The 13408-nt window shown below is 62.5% G+C and overlaps 3 pseudogenes; all 3 read left to right on the plus strand.

The window, feature by feature from the left end:
* The first annotated feature begins 1886 nt into the window (after nt 1–1886).
* Nucleotides 1887–2005, plus strand: LOC142875884 (uncharacterized; annotated as a pseudogene).
* Nucleotides 2006–5763: 3758 nt separating this feature from the next.
* Nucleotides 5764–5882, plus strand: LOC142875885 (uncharacterized; annotated as a pseudogene).
* A 3758-nt stretch (nt 5883–9640) lies between these two features.
* On the plus strand, nt 9641–9759 carry LOC142875886 (uncharacterized; annotated as a pseudogene).
* Nucleotides 9760–13408: the final 3649 nt, after the last annotated feature.

Consider the following 13408-nt stretch of genomic DNA (forward strand, 5'->3'; position numbering starts at 1 on the left):
CCTGGGCCTTTGGAGGACCGGCCCTGTGTTTGCCAACACTTCCTGCAGGGACCCAGAGCTGGGAGGTTGCATCTCTCAGCCCTGGGTCGGGCAGAGCCCCAGCGGGCCATGCCCACAACCTCTCTCAGCACCGGTCCCCCAGAAGGCTCCCTTGGGACCAGGATTCTCTTGCGGTGACTCTTTAAGGTCTGGCCCCTGGATGGAGGGGCACCAGGAGTAGAGGAGCAGGAAGGGGAAGGGGGTGGCCATGCGAGGGGACACTTTGAGGCCAAGTCCCAGCTTCAGCCTGATCCTCCTGGGAACCCCGCTCTGAGACAAGGAGCCGGGCTTCGCATTCCCACAGCAGCCAGTCGTGGGCTGAGGACACCTGGGGCGTTGGGAACTCCCTGGCTTCTCCTTGGTTTAACATCTGGCGCTGCTTGGGAATCGTGCCGCCACACACACCCGAGTGCAGGTGTCTTCTGCACAGACTGCGGGCCTCGCTCTTCTGAATGCCGCTAGCTCGCCACCCACCCACGGGTGAGCCTGGTCAGGGTGCTTTCTCTCAGGGGCAGACTCTCATCCGGGCGGGCTACCGGTGTCTCTGTTTGCTCCTTTCTTTCTTCCATTTCGGGAAAGGCTTCCTTACTGGGTGTGGAAATCTCCTATGCCTTTCCTCGCCTATTCTGTCAGCTCTAAAATTCTCTTTCAGGCCGGGCGCGGTGGCTCAAGCCTGTAATCCTAGCTCTCTGGGAGGCTGAGGCGGGCGGATTGCTCGAGGTCAGGAGTTCGAAACCAGCCTGAGCAAGAGCCAGACCCCGTCTCTACTGTAAATAGAAAGAAATTAATTGGCCAAATAATATATATAGGAAAAGGAGCCAGGCATGGTGGCGCATGCCTGTAGTCCCAGCTACTTGGGAGGCTGAGGCAGAAGGATTGCTTGAGCCCAGGAGTTTGAGGTTGCTGTGAGCTAGGCTGACGCCACGGCACTCACTCTAGCCTAGGCAACAAAGCGAGACCCTGTCTCAAAAAAAAAAAAAAAATTCTCTTTCAGTTGCCACCCTCACAGATGGATTAGGAAACTCTTTCCGGTGCACTCATTTGTGAAATGACCTCAATGAAGCTGGAATCCAATATCTAATCGCCGATTTTTGGCGAGTCCACACGCCAGGGTGGTTGGGGTCCAATGCAGCCCCGGCCAGGCCCAGGCCCCTTGGACTGGGCCACAGGAGGACACAGAGGAGGGTCCCGGCCCCCACGGTAGCGGTGCAGGCAGTTCCCCAAGGGCTTGGGCGTTTTCCAGAGGTAGGAGATGGAGGGGACTGATTTCTTCAGCGTCCCACAGACCAAGCCACCCCACCCCACCCATGGGACACATCCCGAGAGAGAGACGCCCCATACACTGGCTCCCCTCCCCCTTGCGCTGTGCCCCAGCCCTGGCCCGGGGGAATAGGCGGCCGCCCAACAACAGGGCGAGGGGGGGCGCAGCTGAAAGGGGTTGTGGGGGAGGGCGGCCCCTGGCTGGGGTCAAAGGGCGAGCGCCCCGCGCGCGCGTGCGCAGTCAGCGGTGGCGACGCGCTGGGGGTGGTCAGCGGGTAGGTGAAGGAGGCCGAGGCCGGGGGAGGAGACGAGGGGGGCTGGAAGGGCTCCACCTTGACGAGTCCAGCCGTGGAGGCGCATCTTGTGTGAGTGTGAGTGAGTGTGAGTGTGTGTGTGTGTGTGTGTGTGTGTAGAGAGACAGCCCCCCGCCCCGCCCCGCCCATCACCCCCGTCCCTCGGAGCCCGCTGGACCCGGCGGCGAACTCAACAGGCCCGGCCCGGCGCGGGGCGTGCGTGGGGCGGGAGGAGGCGGCGGGGTTAGCGCAGAGAGGCTCGGCTTCTTGAGCGGGGCAGGGGCGCCCTCCGCCGTCCACGGCCACACCACCCTGAACGCGCCCGATCTCGTCTGGTCTCGGAAGCTAAGCAGGGTCGGGCCTCGTTAGTACTTGGATGGGAGACCGCCTGGGAATACCGGGTGCCACAGGCTGCTTCTTTTTTGTTTTTGTTTTTTTTTGGCCTCTTGTTCTGTCCCCTTTCTGGGAGCGCGGCGGCGGCCCGGGGTGGGGGTGACCCCCACCCTCAGCGCCCGCCGCGGTGCCTGGCGCCCCAGCCCGCACCGTGGGGCCTCCTCTTGTCCCGAGCCGCGACACCGCCGCCACGCGGCAGCACGCGTGGCATCTGGACTGTCAGGTCTCAGACCAAAGGTCTGCTCTGTGGGAACCGACACGCTGGAGGAAACCTTGAGAGTCTGAGAGGGGAGGGAGTTCCAGAAGAAGGCCAGGATGTCATTTTGAGGGAGTGTGTGACCAGAACTCGTCCCGTTGCTTTTGGGGTTCTATGGGCTACACGTAGGAATCTTTGGTGGTGGCACCTGATGTTGGGGGATCCGGAGTCACACCCAGACCTGCTCCACAGGCTTCCTTTTACTTTTCTCTTCGGATTCATTATTTTTAAAAAGTGTCCCTTACCTCTATTATTGCATTTTCTTTTCTCTCTCTTTTCAAGCAGATGATGGGAGTCCAAGTATTCAGGTGACATGTGTTGCCCGTGCCCCCCTCCCCGCTGTGTTCTTATTCATATACCTCTCATGTTGCTCCAGCGTATCGTGGGGGTACCAATGTTAAGGTCGGGTACGTTGCCCTCTCCAAGCCTCCCCCCTCGGGTCAGAGCTTCACGTGCGCCCATCCCCCAGTCGGTGCGCACCCACCCCATTCCCAATGGATGTGTATGCCCATCCCCTCCCCCCACCCGCCCGACACCCACCCGATGAAGGTGATTCCTCTCCGTCCACTTAGGTGTCCATCCGTTCGTACCAATTTGCCGGTGAGCGCGCTCACGTGGTGCTCGTGTGTCCGTTCTTGGGATACCTGGCCTACTGGAACGGGTTCCAGCTCTGGCCAGGAGAACACGAGAGGCGCCCTCTCACCGCTGCTCCTCACAGCCGAATGGCACTCCGTGGTGTCCACGCGCCACATTTTATTAATGCACTCCTGGATGGATGGGCACTCGGGTCGCTTCCACATCTTTGCGATTGTGAATTGTGCCCTAACTGTAACCCTAACCCTTACCCAGCCCGTCTCCTCTGCCCCTGCCTGACGCACTCCTCCCCGGCCAGGCCCGTCACTGTCCTGGGCCCCCGCCTGACCGGCTCCTTCCCGCCCGGCCTGTCACCGTCCTCTGCCCCTGCCTGACATGCTCCTTCCCGCCGGGCCTCTCACCGTCCTCGGCCCCTGCCTGACCGGCTCCTCCGTCGCCTGGGCCTTCCAAGGGCTTGGTGTGGACGCTGCTTCCAGGAAGCCCTCCAGAAACCCGGCAGCAGGGTGGCCGCAGCAGTCTCCAGCAGCGGTCCCTAAGTCGCGTGCGGGGGACGTGCCCCGGCTGTGCCGCGGGGGGGCCCAGCCTGGTGTCTTCCCTGAGGCCCTGCGGCTGCCGGCTGCCGCCCCCCCGCAAGGGGAGAGCCGCGGAGGTGGGGACCGCCTCCTGATGGGATCCCGGGGCTCTCTGTCCTGCCCGAAGGCCCAGCTGGCCTGCGGGTCCTTAGAGTGGCAAAAACCTCCGAAAACTGAGACTGAGGGTCCGGTGGGTGTCTGCACTTTTGTGCTGGGCACCCCAGGGAGGCCCGGGGGCTGGCTGGACAACGTGGTCTGCTGGGCGGGGGGTTTGGAGGAGCAACTGATGCCCTTTGCACTTTGGGTAGCAAGAGTCTGAGGTGTCTCCGAGCCCTGTGCCATGTCGGGGGGGGGGTGCGGGTGGGAGGAGGAGGAGGAGGAGGTGGGAAGGGCCGGGGCCTGCAGTCGTGTTCCCGGGGTGGCACGGCAAGTGGCTTCTTCCACAGGCTGCTTGGCCTGGGCTCCCTGCACCTGGGCCTTTGGAGGACCGGCCCTGTGTTTGCCAACACTTCCTGCAGGGACCCAGAGCTGGGAGGTTGCATCTCTCAGCCCTGGGTCGGGCAGAGCCCCAGCGGGCCATGCCCACAACCTCTCTCAGCACCGGTCCCCCAGAAGGCTCCCTTGGGACCAGGATTCTCTTGCGGTGACTCTTTAAGGTCTGGCCCCTGGATGGAGGGGCACCAGGAGTAGAGGAGCAGGAAGGGGAAGGGGGTGGCCATGCGAGGGGACACTTTGAGGCCAAGTCCCAGCTTCAGCCTGATCCTCCTGGGAACCCCGCTCTGAGACAAGGAGCCGGGCTTCGCATTCCCACAGCAGCCAGTCGTGGGCTGAGGACACCTGGGGCGTTGGGAACTCCCTGGCTTCTCCTTGGTTTAACATCTGGCGCTGCTTGGGAATCGTGCCGCCACACACACCCGAGTGCAGGTGTCTTCTGCACAGACTGCGGGCCTCGCTCTTCTGAATGCCGCTAGCTCGCCACCCACCCACGGGTGAGCCTGGTCAGGGTGCTTTCTCTCAGGGGCAGACTCTCATCCGGGCGGGCTACCGGTGTCTCTGTTTGCTCCTTTCTTTCTTCCATTTCGGGAAAGGCTTCCTTACTGGGTGTGGAAATCTCCTATGCCTTTCCTCGCCTATTCTGTCAGCTCTAAAATTCTCTTTCAGGCCGGGCGCGGTGGCTCAAGCCTGTAATCCTAGCTCTCTGGGAGGCTGAGGCGGGCGGATTGCTCGAGGTCAGGAGTTCGAAACCAGCCTGAGCAAGAGCCAGACCCCGTCTCTACTGTAAATAGAAAGAAATTAATTGGCCAAATAATATATATAGGAAAAGGAGCCAGGCATGGTGGCGCATGCCTGTAGTCCCAGCTACTTGGGAGGCTGAGGCAGAAGGATTGCTTGAGCCCAGGAGTTTGAGGTTGCTGTGAGCTAGGCTGACGCCACGGCACTCACTCTAGCCTAGGCAACAAAGCGAGACCCTGTCTCAAAAAAAAAAAAAAAATTCTCTTTCAGTTGCCACCCTCACAGATGGATTAGGAAACTCTTTCCGGTGCACTCATTTGTGAAATGACCTCAATGAAGCTGGAATCCAATATCTAATCGCCGATTTTTGGCGAGTCCACACGCCAGGGTGGTTGGGGTCCAATGCAGCCCCGGCCAGGCCCAGGCCCCTTGGACTGGGCCACAGGAGGACACAGAGGAGGGTCCCGGCCCCCACGGTAGCGGTGCAGGCAGTTCCCCAAGGGCTTGGGCGTTTTCCAGAGGTAGGAGATGGAGGGGACTGATTTCTTCAGCGTCCCACAGACCAAGCCACCCCACCCCACCCATGGGACACATCCCGAGAGAGAGACGCCCCATACACTGGCTCCCCTCCCCCTTGCGCTGTGCCCCAGCCCTGGCCCGGGGGAATAGGCGGCCGCCCAACAACAGGGCGAGGGGGGGCGCAGCTGAAAGGGGTTGTGGGGGAGGGCGGCCCCTGGCTGGGGTCAAAGGGCGAGCGCCCCGCGCGCGCGTGCGCAGTCAGCGGTGGCGACGCGCTGGGGGTGGTCAGCGGGTAGGTGAAGGAGGCCGAGGCCGGGGGAGGAGACGAGGGGGGCTGGAAGGGCTCCACCTTGACGAGTCCAGCCGTGGAGGCGCATCTTGTGTGAGTGTGAGTGAGTGTGAGTGTGTGTGTGTGTGTGTGTGTGTGTAGAGAGACAGCCCCCCGCCCCGCCCCGCCCATCACCCCCGTCCCTGGGAGCCCGCTGGACCCGGCGGCGAACTCAACAGGCCCGGCCCGGCGCGGGGCGTGCGTGGGGCGGGAGGAGGCGGCGGGGTTAGCGCAGAGAGGCTCGGCTTCTTGAGCGGGGCAGGGGCGCCCTCCGCCGTCCACGGCCACACCACCCTGAACGCGCCCGATCTCGTCTGGTCTCGGAAGCTAAGCAGGGTCGGGCCTCGTTAGTACTTGGATGGGAGACCGCCTGGGAATACCGGGTGCCACAGGCTGCTTCTTTTTTGTTTTTGTTTTTTTTTGGCCTCTTGTTCTGTCCCCTTTCTGGGAGCGCGGCGGCGGCCCGGGGTGGGGGTGACCCCCACCCTCAGCGCCCGCCGCGGTGCCTGGCGCCCCAGCCCGCACCGTGGGGCCTCCTCTTGTCCCGAGCCGCGACACCGCCGCCACGCGGCAGCACGCGTGGCATCTGGACTGTCAGGTCTCAGACCAAAGGTCTGCTCTGTGGGAACCGACACGCTGGAGGAAACCTTGAGAGTCTGAGAGGGGAGGGAGTTCCAGAAGAAGGCCAGGATGTCATTTTGAGGGAGTGTGTGACCAGAACTCGTCCCGTTGCTTTTGGGGTTCTATGGGCTACACGTAGGAATCTTTGGTGGTGGCACCTGATGTTGGGGGATCCGGAGTCACACCCAGACCTGCTCCACAGGCTTCCTTTTACTTTTCTCTTCGGATTCATTATTTTTAAAAAGTGTCCCTTACCTCTATTATTGCATTTTCTTTTCTCTCTCTTTTCAAGCAGATGATGGGAGTCCAAGTATTCAGGTGACATGTGTTGCCCGTGCCCCCCTCCCCGCTGTGTTCTTATTCATATACCTCTCATGTTGCTCCAGCGTATCGTGGGGGTACCAATGTTAAGGTCGGGTACGTTGCCCTCTCCAAGCCTCCCCCCTCGGGTCAGAGCTTCACGTGCGCCCATCCCCCAGTCGGTGCGCACCCACCCCATTCCCAATGGATGTGTATGCCCATCCCCTCCCCCCACCCGCCCGACACCCACCCGATGAAGGTGATTCCTCTCCGTCCACTTAGGTGTCCATCCGTTCGTACCAATTTGCCGGTGAGCGCGCTCACGTGGTGCTCGTGTGTCCGTTCTTGGGATACCTGGCCTACTGGAACGGGTTCCAGCTCTGGCCAGGAGAACACGAGAGGCGCCCTCTCACCGCTGCTCCTCACAGCCGAATGGCACTCCGTGGTGTCCACGCGCCACATTTTATTAATGCACTCCTGGATGGATGGGCACTCGGGTCGCTTCCACATCTTTGCGATTGTGAATTGTGCCCTAACTGTAACCCTAACCCTTACCCAGCCCGTCTCCTCTGCCCCTGCCTGACGCACTCCTCCCCGGCCAGGCCCGTCACTGTCCTGGGCCCCCGCCTGACCGGCTCCTTCCCGCCCGGCCTGTCACCGTCCTCTGCCCCTGCCTGACATGCTCCTTCCCGCCGGGCCTCTCACCGTCCTCGGCCCCTGCCTGACCGGCTCCTCCGTCGCCTGGGCCTTCCAAGGGCTTGGTGTGGACGCTGCTTCCAGGAAGCCCTCCAGAAACCCGGCAGCAGGGTGGCCGCAGCAGTCTCCAGCAGCGGTCCCTAAGTCGCGTGCGGGGGACGTGCCCCGGCTGTGCCGCGGGGGGGCCCAGCCTGGTGTCTTCCCTGAGGCCCTGCGGCTGCCGGCTGCCGCCCCCCCGCAAGGGGAGAGCCGCGGAGGTGGGGACCGCCTCCTGATGGGATCCCGGGGCTCTCTGTCCTGCCCGAAGGCCCAGCTGGCCTGCGGGTCCTTAGAGTGGCAAAAACCTCCGAAAACTGAGACTGAGGGTCCGGTGGGTGTCTGCACTTTTGTGCTGGGCACCCCAGGGAGGCCCGGGGGCTGGCTGGACAACGTGGTCTGCTGGGCGGGGGGTTTGGAGGAGCAACTGATGCCCTTTGCACTTTGGGTAGCAAGAGTCTGAGGTGTCTCCGAGCCCTGTGCCATGTCGGGGGGGGGGTGCGGGTGGGAGGAGGAGGAGGAGGAGGTGGGAAGGGCCGGGGCCTGCAGTCGTGTTCCCGGGGTGGCACGGCAAGTGGCTTCTTCCACAGGCTGCTTGGCCTGGGCTCCCTGCACCTGGGCCTTTGGAGGACCGGCCCTGTGTTTGCCAACACTTCCTGCAGGGACCCAGAGCTGGGAGGTTGCATCTCTCAGCCCTGGGTCGGGCAGAGCCCCAGCGGGCCATGCCCACAACCTCTCTCAGCACCGGTCCCCCAGAAGGCTCCCTTGGGACCAGGATTCTCTTGCGGTGACTCTTTAAGGTCTGGCCCCTGGATGGAGGGGCACCAGGAGTAGAGGAGCAGGAAGGGGAAGGGGGTGGCCATGCGAGGGGACACTTTGAGGCCAAGTCCCAGCTTCAGCCTGATCCTCCTGGGAACCCCGCTCTGAGACAAGGAGCCGGGCTTCGCATTCCCACAGCAGCCAGTCGTGGGCTGAGGACACCTGGGGCGTTGGGAACTCCCTGGCTTCTCCTTGGTTTAACATCTGGCGCTGCTTGGGAATCGTGCCGCCACACACACCCGAGTGCAGGTGTCTTCTGCACAGACTGCGGGCCTCGCTCTTCTGAATGCCGCTAGCTCGCCACCCACCCACGGGTGAGCCTGGTCAGGGTGCTTTCTCTCAGGGGCAGACTCTCATCCGGGCGGGCTACCGGTGTCTCTGTTTGCTCCTTTCTTTCTTCCATTTCGGGAAAGGCTTCCTTACTGGGTGTGGAAATCTCCTATGCCTTTCCTCGCCTATTCTGTCAGCTCTAAAATTCTCTTTCAGGCCGGGCGCGGTGGCTCAAGCCTGTAATCCTAGCTCTCTGGGAGGCTGAGGCGGGCGGATTGCTCGAGGTCAGGAGTTCGAAACCAGCCTGAGCAAGAGCCAGACCCCGTCTCTACTGTAAATAGAAAGAAATTAATTGGCCAAATAATATATATAGGAAAAGGAGCCAGGCATGGTGGCGCATGCCTGTAGTCCCAGCTACTTGGGAGGCTGAGGCAGAAGGATTGCTTGAGCCCAGGAGTTTGAGGTTGCTGTGAGCTAGGCTGACGCCACGGCACTCACTCTAGCCTAGGCAACAAAGCGAGACCCTGTCTCAAAAAAAAAAAAAAAATTCTCTTTCAGTTGCCACCCTCACAGATGGATTAGGAAACTCTTTCCGGTGCACTCATTTGTGAAATGACCTCAATGAAGCTGGAATCCAATATCTAATCGCCGATTTTTGGCGAGTCCACACGCCAGGGTGGTTGGGGTCCAATGCAGCCCCGGCCAGGCCCAGGCCCCTTGGACTGGGCCACAGGAGGACACAGAGGAGGGTCCCGGCCCCCACGGTAGCGGTGCAGGCAGTTCCCCAAGGGCTTGGGCGTTTTCCAGAGGTAGGAGATGGAGGGGACTGATTTCTTCAGCGTCCCACAGACCAAGCCACCCCACCCCACCCATGGGACACATCCCGAGAGAGAGACGCCCCATACACTGGCTCCCCTCCCCCTTGCGCTGTGCCCCAGCCCTGGCCCGGGGGAATAGGCGGCCGCCCAACAACAGGGCGAGGGGGGGCGCAGCTGAAAGGGGTTGTGGGGGAGGGCGGCCCCTGGCTGGGGTCAAAGGGCGAGCGCCCCGCGCGCGCGTGCGCAGTCAGCGGTGGCGACGCGCTGGGGGTGGTCAGCGGGTAGGTGAAGGAGGCCGAGGCCGGGGGAGGAGACGAGGGGGGCTGGAAGGGCTCCACCTTGACGAGTCCAGCCGTGGAGGCGCATCTTGTGTGAGTGTGAGTGAGTGTGAGTGTGTGTGTGTGTGTGTGTGTGTGTAGAGAGACAGCCCCCCGCCCCGCCCCGCCCATCACCCCCGTCCCTCGGAGCCCGCTGGACCCGGCGGCGAACTCAACAGGCCCGGCCCGGCGCGGGGCGTGTGTGGGGCGGGAGGAGGCGGCGGGGTTAGCGCAGAGAGGCTCGGCTTCTTGAGCGGGGCAGGGGCGCCCTCCGCCGTCCACGGCCACACCACCCTGAACGCGCCCGATCTCGTCTGGTCTCGGAAGCTAAGCAGGGTCGGGCCTCGTTAGTACTTGGATGGGAGACCGCCTGGGAATACCGGGTGCCACAGGCTGCTTCTTTTTTGTTTTTGTTTTTTTTTGGCCTCTTGTTCTGTCCCCTTTCTGGGAGCGCGGCGGCGGCCCGGGGTGGGGGTGACCCCCACCCTCAGCGCCCGCCGCGGTGCCTGGCGCCCCAGCCCGCACCGTGGGGCCTCCTCTTGTCCCGAGCCGCGACACCGCCGCCACGCGGCAGCACGCGTGGCATCTGGACTGTCAGGTCTCAGACCAAAGGTCTGCTCTGTGGGAACCGACACGCTGGAGGAAACCTTGAGAGTCTGAGAGGGGAGGGAGTTCCAGAAGAAGGCCAGGATGTCATTTTGAGGGAGTGTGTGACCAGAACTCGTCCCGTTGCTTTTGGGGTTCTATGGGCTACACGTAGGAATCTTTGGTGGTGGCACCTGATGTTGGGGGATCCGGAGTCACACCCAGACCTGCTCCACAGGCTTCCTTTTACTTTTCTCTTCGGATTCATTATTTTTAAAAAGTGTCCCTTACCTCTATTATTGCATTTTCTTTTCTCTCTCTTTTCAAGCAGATGATGGGAGTCCAAGTATTCAGGTGACATGTGTTGCCCGTGCCCCCCTCCCCGCTGTGTTCTTATTCATATACCTCTCATGTTGCTCCAGCGTATCGTGGGGGTACCAATGTTAAGGTCGGGTACGTTGCCCTCTCCAAGCCTCCCCCCTCGGGTCAGAGCTTCACGTGCGCCCATCCCCCAGTCGGTGCGCACCCACCCCATTCCCAATGGATGTGTATGCCCATCCCCTCCCCCCACCCGCCCGACACCCACCCGATGAAGGTGATTCCTCTCCGTCCACTTAGGTGTCCATCCGTTCGTACCAATTTGCCGGTGAGCGCGCTCACGTGGTGCTCGTGTGTCCGTTCTTGGGATACCTGGCCTACTGGAACGGGTTCCAGCTCTGGCCAGGAGAACACGAGAGGCGCCCTCTCACCGCTGCTCCTCACAGCCGAATGGCACTCCGTGGTGTCCACGCGCCACATTTTATTAATGCACTCCTGGATGGATGGGCACTCGGGTCGCTTCCACATCTTTGCGATTGTGAATTGTGCCCTAACTGTAACCCTAACCCTTACCCAGCCCGTCTCCTCTGCCCCTGCCTGACGCACTCCTCCCCGGCCAGGCCCGTCACTGTCCTGGGCCCCCGCCTGACCGGCTCCTTCCCGCCCGGCCTGTCACCGTCCTCTGCCCCTGCCTGACATGCTCCTTCCCGCCGGGCCTCTCACCGTCCTCGGCCCCTGCCTGACCGGCTCCTCCGTCGCCTGGGCCTTCCAAGGGCTTGGTGTGGACGCTGCTTCCAGGAAGCCCTCCAGAAACCCGGCAGCAGGGTGGCCGCAGCAGTCTCCAGCAGCGGTCCCTAAGTCGCGTGCGGGGGACGTGCCCCGGCTGTGCCGCGGGGGGGCCCAGCCTGGTGTCTTCCCTGAGGCCCTGCGGCTGCCGGCTGCCGCCCCCCCGCAAGGGGAGAGCCGCGGAGGTGGGGACCGCCTCCTGATGGGATCCCGGGGCTCTCTGTCCTGCCCGAAGGCCCAGCTGGCCTGCGGGTCCTTAGAGTGGCAAAAACCTCCGAAAACTGAGACTGAGGGTCCGGTGGGTGTCTGCACTTTTGTGCTGGGCACCCCAGGGAGGCCCGGGGGCTGGCTGGACAACGTGGTCTGCTGGGCGGGGGGGTTTGGAGGAGCAACTGATGCCCTTTGCACTTTGGGTAGCAAGAGTCTGAGGTGTCTCCGAGCCCTGTGCCATGTCGGGGGGGGGGTGCGGGTGGGAGGAGGAGGAGGAGGAGGTGGGAAGGGCCGGGGCCTGCAGTCGTGTTCCCGGGGTGGCACGGCAAGTGGCTTCTTCCACAGGCTGCTTGGCCTGGGCTCCCTGCACCTGGGCCTTTGGAGGACCGGCCCTGTGTTTGCCAACACTTCCTGCAGGGACCCAGAGCTGGGAGGTTGCATCTCTCAGCCCTGGGTCGGGCAGAGCCCCAGCGGGCCATGCCCACAACCTCTCTCAGCACCGGTCCCCCAGAAGGCTCCCTTGGGACCAGGATTCTCTTGCGGTGACTCTTTAAGGTCTGGCCCCTGGATGGAGGGGCACCAGGAGTAGAGGAGCAGGAAGGGGAAGGGGGTGGCCATGCGAGGGGACACTTTGAGGCCAAGTCCCAGCTTCAGCCTGATCCTCCTGGGAACCCCGCTCTGAGACAAGGAGCCGGGCTTCGCATTCCCACAGCAGCCAGTCGTGGGCTGAGGACACCTGGGGCGTTGGGAACTCCCTGGCTTCTCCTTGGTTTAACATCTGGCGCTGCTTGGGAATCGTGCCGCCACACACACCCGAGTGCAGGTGTCTTCTGCACAGACTGCGGGCCTCGCTCTTCTGAATGCCGCTAGCTCGCCACCCACCCACGGGTGAGCCTGGTCAGGGTGCTTTCTCTCAGGGGCAGACTCTCATCCGGGCGGGCTACCGGTGTCTCTGTTTGCTCCTTTCTTTCTTCCATTTCGGGAAAGGCTTCCTTACTGGGTGTGGAAATCTCCTATGCCTTTCCTCGCCTATTCTGTCAGCTTTCAAATTCTCTTTCAGGCCGGGCGCGGTGGCTCAAGCCTGTAATCCTAGCTCTCTGGGAGGCCGAGGCGGGCGGATTGCTCGAGGTCAGGAGTTCGAAACCAGCCTGAGCAAGAGCCAGACCCGGTCTCTACTGTAAATAGAAAGAAATTAATTGGCCAACTAATATATATAGGAAAATGAGCCAGGCATGGTGGCGCATGCCTGTAGTCCCAGCTACTTGGGAGGCTGAGGCAGAAGGATTGCTTGAGCCCAGGAGTTTGAGGTTGCTGTGAGCTAGGCTAACGCCACTGCACTCACTCTAGCCTAGGCAACAAAGCGAGACTGTGTCTCATAAAAAAAAAAAAAAATTCTCTTTCAGTTGCCACCCTCACAGATGGATTAGGAAACCCTTCCCGGTGCACTCATTAGTGAAATGACCTCAAGGAAGCTGGAATCCAATATCTAATCGCCGACTTTTAGCGAGTCCACACGCCAGGGTGGTCGGGGTCCAATGCAGCCCCGGCCAGGCCCAGGCCCCTTGGACCGGGCCACAGGAGGACACAGAGGAGGGTCCCGGCCCCCACGAAGCGGTGCCGGCAGTTCTCCACGGGCTTGGGCGTTTTCCAGAGGTAGGAGATGGAGGGGACTGATTTCTTCAGCGCCCCACAAACCACGCCACCCCACCCCACCCATGGGACACATCCCCAGAGAGAGACGCCCCATACACTGGCTCCCCTCCCCCTTGCGCTGTGCCCCAGCCCTGGCCCGGGGGAATAGGTGGCCGCCCAACAACAGGGCGAGGGGGGGCGCAGCTGAAAGGGGTTGTGGGGGAGGGCGGCCCCTGGCTGGGGTCAAAGGGCGAGCGCCCCGCGCGCGCGTGCGCAGTCAGCGGTGGCGACGCGCTGGGGGTGGGCAGCGGGTAGGTGAAGGAGGCCGAGGCCGGGGGAGGAGACGAGGGGGGCTGGAAGGGCTCCACCTTGACGAGTCCAGCCGTGGAGGCGCATCTTGTGTGAGTGTGAGTGAGTGTGAGTGTGTGTGTGTGTGTGTGTGTGTAGAGAGACAGCCCCCCGCCCCGCCCCGCCCATCACCCCCGTCCCTCGGAGCCCGCTGGACCCGGCGGC

Source organism: Microcebus murinus, chromosome 14, assembly GCF_040939455.1.
Source record: "Microcebus murinus isolate Inina chromosome 14, M.murinus_Inina_mat1.0, whole genome shotgun sequence".
Lineage (NCBI taxonomy): Eukaryota > Metazoa > Chordata > Mammalia > Primates > Cheirogaleidae > Microcebus > Microcebus murinus.